At 45.9% G+C, this 7,865-nt stretch overlaps 1 pseudogene; it reads left to right on the top strand.

Annotated features, from left to right (window-relative positions):
- The first annotated feature begins 2,815 nt into the window (after positions 1-2,815).
- On the top strand, positions 2,816-6,956 carry LOC129393937 (PRAME family member 10-like; annotated as a pseudogene).
- Positions 6,957-7,865: the final 909 nt, after the last annotated feature.

Below are 7,865 nucleotides of genomic sequence, written 5' to 3'. Positions count from 1 at the left end.
ACCATGTTGGCCTTGCAGGTCTTGATCGCCTGACCTCAGGTGATCCAGCCAACTTGGACTCTCAAAGTGCAGGGATTACAGGTGTGAGCCACCTCACCCGGCCTTTAATGAGTGAAATCTTGATTTCCACCCTATTCCTAACACTGTCAATTTCTTGATTCATGAACTTAATATGGATAGCTGATATGAATGGATATCTGATTCAATCCAGTAATCTGGGGACAGCCAAAAACCCAATCAAGATTAACTAGGTGGAGCTTCAGAAATGCAATCAGATAGCACTTGTTGATTGGAAGCAAGCACTGAATACATGGAGGGGTGTGGGTGGGAATTGTGATTAGAAAGATCAATAAAAGTTTCTGAAGACCCACAGGAGAGACCCAAAGTCTTCAAGTCTGGAGTTCCTGCTTGGTTCTTCCTGAGGTCTAAGCACTCTGCAAACTCAGTCCAGATCTAGTAAGTCACTCATTTCTGGAAGGACACTCCCATCTGATCTATAGTCAGCCGGTCTGGGACTGGGACAATGCAGCCTTTGATGGCACCGAGCTATATCTGTCTTTTATATATATATATGAACAATTTGAAGATTTGAATTTTTTCCTCTATATGCAGTTTTGTCTTTATTTCAAAAAATTGGATTGTGCTTTGGTTTATGTCATTTCAAAATTCTTGATGGGAGCAATGACTCATGCCCATAACCTCAACACCTTGGGAGGCCAAAGCGAGAGGATCATTTGAGCCCAGGGGTTTGAGACCAACCTGGGCGACATGGCAAAAATGCATCTCTACAAAACATTCTTTTTTTGAAGCGGGGATGGAGTCTCACTCTGTTGCCAAGGTTGGAGTGCAGTGGCAAGAGCTCAACTCACTGCAACCTCTTCCTCCCAGGCTTTTCAAGCCTCAGCTTCCTGAGTAGCTGGTATTACATCCCTCTGCCACCATGCCTGCTTACGTTTTGTATTTTTAGTAGCGGTGGGGTTTCACCATGCTGGCCAGGTTGGTCTCAAACTCCTGACATCAAGTGATCCTCCTGCCTCAGCCCCTCAAAGTGCTGGAACGACAGCCGTGAGCCAATGGTGGTCAGCCTCTACAAAATATATATATCTTTTAATTTGCCAGGCATGGTAGCATGCATCTGTATTCCCAGCTATTTGGTTTGCTGACATGGGAGAATCACTTGAGCCCAGAAGATTGAGACTGCAGTGAGCCATGCTCACACCACTGCTGTACTCCAGCCTGGGCAACAGAGTAAGACCCTGCTAAAAACAAAAACAAAAACAAAACAAACAAAAAAAAACCTTAACCAAAGAGAATCTTTGACCTTAATTTTAAACCAATCACATCCTCACTGTAATTCTTCCTCCCGAATGGAGACATGGGTGTTGGGGTGCATGCCTGTAATCCCAGCTACGTGGAAGGCTGAAGCATGAGAATTGCTTGAATCTCAGAGGCGGAAGTTACAGTGAGCTGAGATGGAGCTGCTGCACTCCAGCCTGGGCGACAAAGTGAGACTCAGCTTCACCCACACCAAAAAAAATTAGATTATACCACCCAGGTGATCATTGGATACATGAAGATTTCTATTGTGTTTTCTTGGGGACTGTCAACTCCGTCTTTGAAAACTGTTTTAACTCTGAAATATTTTGATAAATTTGATGTGGCCAAGGATCCCTCAACAAAGATACTTTCAAGTTTGCTTTCTTTCTCTCTAATATCAGGAAGAGATTCAACTCTTCCCTATCTCACACTCAGGACTATGAAGGACACATATTAGTAAACCTCCATGTTTGTGGAGGGAATCAGTGAATGACTCCTGGACTTTCACCCTATCCCTAAATCTTTCACTTTCATGGATGAATATCTAATTCAATCAGTTAATCTGGAAGAAAGCCAAAAATCCAATCAGGATTAACTGTGTAGAGTTTAAGAAGTCGAATCAAATGTAGTTCTCCCTCTCTCTCTCTTTTCTTTTCTTTTCTTTTCTTTTTTTTTTTTTTTTTTTTTGAATCTAGCCTATTTCACAGGCTGGAGTGCAGCGGTGTATTGTCAGCTCACTGCAACCTCTGCCTCCTGAGTTCAAGCGATCCTCCCACCTCAGCCTCCCTAGTAGCTTCGACTATAGGCACAGACCACCGCACCTGGCTAATTTTTCTAATTTTGGTAGAGGTAGGGTTTTACCATGTTGGCCAGGCTGGTCTCAAACTCCTGACCTCAGATAATCCACCTGCCTCTGCCTCCCAGAGTGCTGGGATTACAGGTATGAGTCACTGCACACAGCCAAAGTGGTTCATTTTGAATATGTGTGAGAGGTGTGTATTGGAAACATCTGTGTCTTGCCAATGATGCATAACACTGTCACATAGCTTTCAAAGCTTCTCATTGAAATTTTCAGTAATGAGACCAGGCAGAGGCTCATGCCTGCAATCCCAGCACTGTGGGAGGCCAAAGTGGGTGGATTGTTTGAGTCTAGGAGTTCAAGACCAGCCTGGACAACATAGTGAAACCCACTGTCTTTACAAAAAGTCATAAAATAAAAGAGTAGCTGGGTATGAGATCTGAGCTTCAGAGATCCTCGGTAACATTTGCCAGTGCTATGAGTTTAGTGGATCAGTGGCTAATAATTCATGGACTAGGAGGGATCTTGCCTGCTCTTTAGAAGTTGGGACACATTCTTCATGGTACCAGAAGGGTAGAACTATGTCTCTGTGGCCACTTATTGCAGAAAGGAACTGGAGTAAACTGAGGGTTCTTTCACACATGCTAGAGAAATGACTTGGGCCCTGGGAGAATTGGGGGTTGCAGGGGATCGGCCTGAGGAACTTGCCTTTTTGCTGGATTGTGCTGTAGAGTTTTTCCTTTCAGATTTGTCAGAATGAGCCTCCAGGCCCCATCCAGACTCCTGGAGCTGGCAGGGCAGAGCCTGCTGAGGAACCAGTTCTTGACCATCTTCACCCTGGACTAGCTGCCCAGGGAGGTCTCCCCTCTGATGTTCATGGAGGCCATCAGCATGAGATGTTGTGAGGCCCTGAAGCTGATGGTGCAGGCCTGGCCCTCCCTTCACCTCCCTCTGGGATCCCTGATGAAGACACCTCATCTGGAGACCTTGCGAGCTGTGCTGAAGGGACTCGATACACTAGTGTCCCAGAAGGTTTGCCCCAGTTGAGGTGACTCAGGTGGCCTGGTGGGAAGGGTCCAGGCATCCAGGGAAGGGACAGCTGGCTCAGGAGGAGTGGCAGTGTGTGGGAGCTAGGGTGGCTCAGAGGCTTCTGATGGTGCCCATGAGAGGCCTTGGCCATTGCCCAGATCCTCCGGAAAAGGAATGCTCACCATACAGAGTCCACTGAGGAAACAGGAACCTGCTTCCTCCCAGTGGAAGGTAAAGGTACTAGAAGTGGGTACCACGCAGAATCCAAGGGGGAACGGGATGGAGAAAAGACAGAAGGAGGAGCACTGGGACAGGAGCAGCTGACTCATGTCCTGGATGTGGAGTGAAAGTTCAGGTCAAGGGTCGGTCCTTGCCTACATTCTGAGCTTTTCCCTTATGTTACGCACAGGAGGTGGAAACTTCAAGTGCTGGATTTGAGGGATGTTGATGAGAATTTCTGGACCATATGGTCTGGAGTCAGGGTCCTCCCCTGCTCCCCAGAAGCCATGAGTAAGAGGAAGACAGTGGAGGACTGTCCAAGGATGGGAGAGTGCCAGCCCTTGAAGGTGTTCATAGACCTCTGCCTAGAGGAAAGTACATAGGATGAATGCCTGAGCTACCTCTGAAGGTGGATCCACTACAGAAGAGGCCTAGTGCACCTGTGTTGTAGTAAGGTGCAGAATTACTCAATGCCAACTTCAAGTTTCAGAAATCTATTGGAAAAGACATACCCAGACAGTATCCAGGAGTTGGAAGTCTGGAAAAAGTGCTCTCTCAATAAAACAGGAAAGTTTGCCCCTTACCTAAGCCAGATGAGCAATCTTCGCAAACTTTTTAGCCTTCGGTTATGAGCCTGAGTTATACGTGAGCGGCCAATGGCAGTTCATTCCTGACTTGGATTGTCCATTCCTCTGCCTGTCCTAGCCCCAGATGCATTATATAAGAAAGGTCAGTAATATCAAAGAGCACCTGGAGCACCTGCTCAGGTAGGAAACGATGGTGGGCTTTCTCTGCAGACCATAACACATAGTTTTGTTCTTTTTCACAGTAAACGTTAGTGGGCATCTACTGTGTGCCATCCACTGGGGATGTCACAGGGAATGGGATGCTAGAATGTCAACTCATTAAGCTGTTCAGTGTTCCATATCCTGAAGTTGGTATCACAAGACCACTCAAATAAGGGCAGAGGGATGGCCTGGGGTAGATGCTACAGAGAGAGATGTATAGGGAGCTAGTTAGTTGGGGGTTCAGATCTAGTGAAGGTGCATTTGTGAATTCCTCCTTAGGAAGTGTGTATAAAGTTAATATGATGAAAACGTATTCTTCATAAAGAGGAGGGTATGAAAGAAGGGAAAGTGCAGTCTGGTGCGATGACTCACGTCTGTAATCTCAGGACTTTGGAAGGCTGAGGCAGGCAGATCACGAGGTCAGGAGTTTCAGACCACCCTGGCCAACACAGTGAATCCCTATCTCTATTAAAAATACAAAATTTAGCTGAGCATGGTGACAGGCACCTGTAATCCCAGCTACTTGGGAGGCTGAGGCAAGGGAAGTGAAGGCTGCAGTGAGCTGAGATTGTGCCACTGCACTCCAGCCTAAGTTACAGTGTGAGACTCTGTGTCAAAAAAAAAAAGAAAAGAAAAGAAAAGAAAAAGAAGAAGGGAAAGTGCATGAAACCTGTGCATTTCACAGTGGAAGCTCCGTCCTCAGCAGCTTAATAAACACCAATGATCCTGTCTGTAATTCCCTGTCTGTGAAAGGTTGTTTTGAACTCCAGGAAAGGTAATTGATATGGGAAGTGCATGCTTCTGGGATGGAGGCTGAGGGAGTAGGTGTGAGAGTGGTACCAATCACACAAGCGAGGCTGAAAGGACGGAGCCTAAAATAGAGCTGCCCCTGAATGATCTGAGTCTTCATCAGGCAGCACCTTGCATGCAGACCATCATCTGGTGATGGGAACAAACTTGTGTTTGGGTGAAACAGGCTTCCCCGTTGCAGTTACTATAACACCTGTGTGGTAGTAAGGTGCAGAATTACTCAATGCCCACTTCAAGTTTACCATTGAGATTATTTCCCACCCCCCTCCTCTAACTGGCACCATCGCCCATAACTAACTTCTTGCTCTCCCCAGGTACCTCAAGAACCCCTTGGGGGCCTTTATATTCAGTGATGCTTACCTAACTGATCGGGACATGGAGTGTCTGTCTCAGTGCCCAAGCCTCAGTCAGCTAAAGGAGCTGTGTCTGATTCATATCCTGACGGGGACCACCAATCTTGAGCCCCTTGGAGTTCTGCTGGAGAAAGTTGCTGCTACTCTGAAGACCCTCGTCTCAGAGAACTGTCGGATCCAGGCCCCCCAACTCAGGGTCCCCCTGCCTGCCCTGAGCCACTGTTCCCAGCTCACCACCTTCTACTTTCATGGAAATCAGACATCCACGAATGCTCTGAAAGATCTGCTGCGTCACACAGGCAGGCTGAGCAAGTTAGGCCTGGACATGTATCCTGTGCCTCTGGAGTATCTTGACAACAGGGGTCATGCCAATTGGGAGATCCTCACCCCAATTCGGGCTGAGCTGATGCGTACACTCAGGGAAGTCAGGCAGAACAGGAGGATCTTCTTTGGTCCCACCCCCTGCCCTTCCTGTGGCTCATGGCCATCTGAGAAACTGGAGTTCCATCTTTGCTCCTAGGGAAGGCCTGGTTAGTGGGATGGATAAGCTTTCTTCCGGACACTTGGGAACTAAAATCTTGTACATGGGTGCATTTTTTATTTGAATTTAATTTAATTGTTTATATTTTTATTTTATTTTATTTTATTTTTGAGACAGAGTCTCACTCTGTCCCTCAGGATGAAGTGTAGTGGCACAATCTCAGCTCATGGCAAGCTTTACCTCCTGGGTTCAAGTCATTCTCCTGCCTCAGCCTCCCAAGTAACTGGTGTCATGGGTGTGGGCCCCAAGCCCGGCTAATTTTTGTATTTTTAGTAGAGACAGGGTTTCACAATGTTGGCGGAGGCTGGCCTCTAACTCCTGACCTCAAGTGATCTGACCGCCTCGGCCTTCCACAGTTCCAGGTTTACAAGTGTGTGCAGCCGGGGCCGGTCAGCCGTTTCTTAAAGGAAGCACACAGCTGTGTGTTTCAGGCACCTGCTCACTGTGAGTGGAAAAACAAAGGTGACTCAGCCGGGGGCAGGACTGGGTTAAAAATGCTGACTTGGAATCAATGAGGCCTTCAGGGACCTGTGTTCTAGACTCAGAAATGGAGCCTGAAGTTGTAGACTGATGCAGGAGTTACCACCGCAAGGATGGTTATTTAAAAATGTCAAAAATAAATGGAACCTGAATGGAAACTTTCTGGTGTCTTCCACGATTGATCAACCTGTTTTAGACATTTATGTATCAGAAGTCTCTAGAAATCAGCCTCCTGGGTTCAAGCAACTCTCCTGCCTCAGCCTCCCGAGTAGCTGGGACTACAAGGAACCACCACCACACCTGGCTAATTTTTGTATTTTCAGTAGAAAGGTGGTTTCACCATGTTGGCCAGTCTGGTCTCCAACCCCTGACCTCAGGAAAAGCACTTGCCTCAGCCTCCCAAAGTGCTTGGATTGTAGACATGAGCCACTGCACCTGGCCTGATATTCTGATACAAGCATAAAATGCGTAATATTCAAATCATGGTAACTGGGATATCCACCATCTCAAGAATTTATCATTTCTTTCTGCTAGCAACATTCCAATTCCATTGTTTTAATTATGTAGAAATTTACTACGAACTATTGTCAACATGAGTTGCCCTATTGTGCTACTAAACCCCAGATCTTATTCCTGTCTCTGTTTTTGTTCCCATTAACCATCCCCTTCTTATTCTCTATTTCCCAGTACCCTTCCTAGCTTCTGATAACCGTCATTTTACTATTTTTAAGTTTCGTGTTTTTTAATTCCCAAATGTGAGTGCGAACATGCCATGTTTGTCTTTCTGTATCTGGCTTACTTCACCCAACATAACGCCCTCCAGTTCCATCCATGTTGTCGCAGAGGACAGGATTTCCTTCATGTTTACGGCTCAATGATATTCTGTTGTGTATGTTTACCACATTTTCTTGATCCATTCATCTGTTGATGGACACTTATGTTGATTCCAAATTTTGGCTATTGTAGATAGTGCTGCAATAAATAGGAGAGTGCAGGCTGAGTGCGGTGGCTCATGCCTGTAATCCCAGAATTTTGGGAGGCTGAGGCAGGTGGATTACTTGAGATCAGGAGTTCGAGACCAGCCTGACCAACATGGTAATGTAGATATCTCCTGGATATATTTCTTTTTTTTTTTCTGGATATATATCCAGCAGTGGGATTTATGGTTTATATGGTAATCCTATTTTTATTTTTTGGAGGAAACTCCATACTGCTTTCCATAGTAGCTGTACGAATTTACATAACTACCAATGTTGTACCAGGGTTCTCATTTCTCCATATTCTTCATAGCATCCATTATTTTCTGTTGTTTTTTTATGGGGGAGCTCCCCTTACTACTAAAACTCAAATCCAGTTTGGTGTAAACACAGAAACCCTGCTAGAGTTGCCTGCCACCTTTGAAACAGGCCATTGGAATGAAAATTGTCCACCTATGCACCAGGTCTCTATTGGACAGAAGGCTTTGTCCCAGAGGTTGTTCACATTAGAGGACATTTCTTTTTTGTTTTTCTTTACTTTTCTGCCTTTTT

Source organism: Pan paniscus, chromosome 1, assembly GCF_029289425.2.
Source record: "Pan paniscus chromosome 1, NHGRI_mPanPan1-v2.0_pri, whole genome shotgun sequence".
NCBI classification, from domain to species: domain Eukaryota; kingdom Metazoa; phylum Chordata; class Mammalia; order Primates; family Hominidae; genus Pan; species Pan paniscus.
Note: the sequence above shows the minus strand (reverse complement) of the source record. Positions and strands in the feature narration are given on the sequence as shown.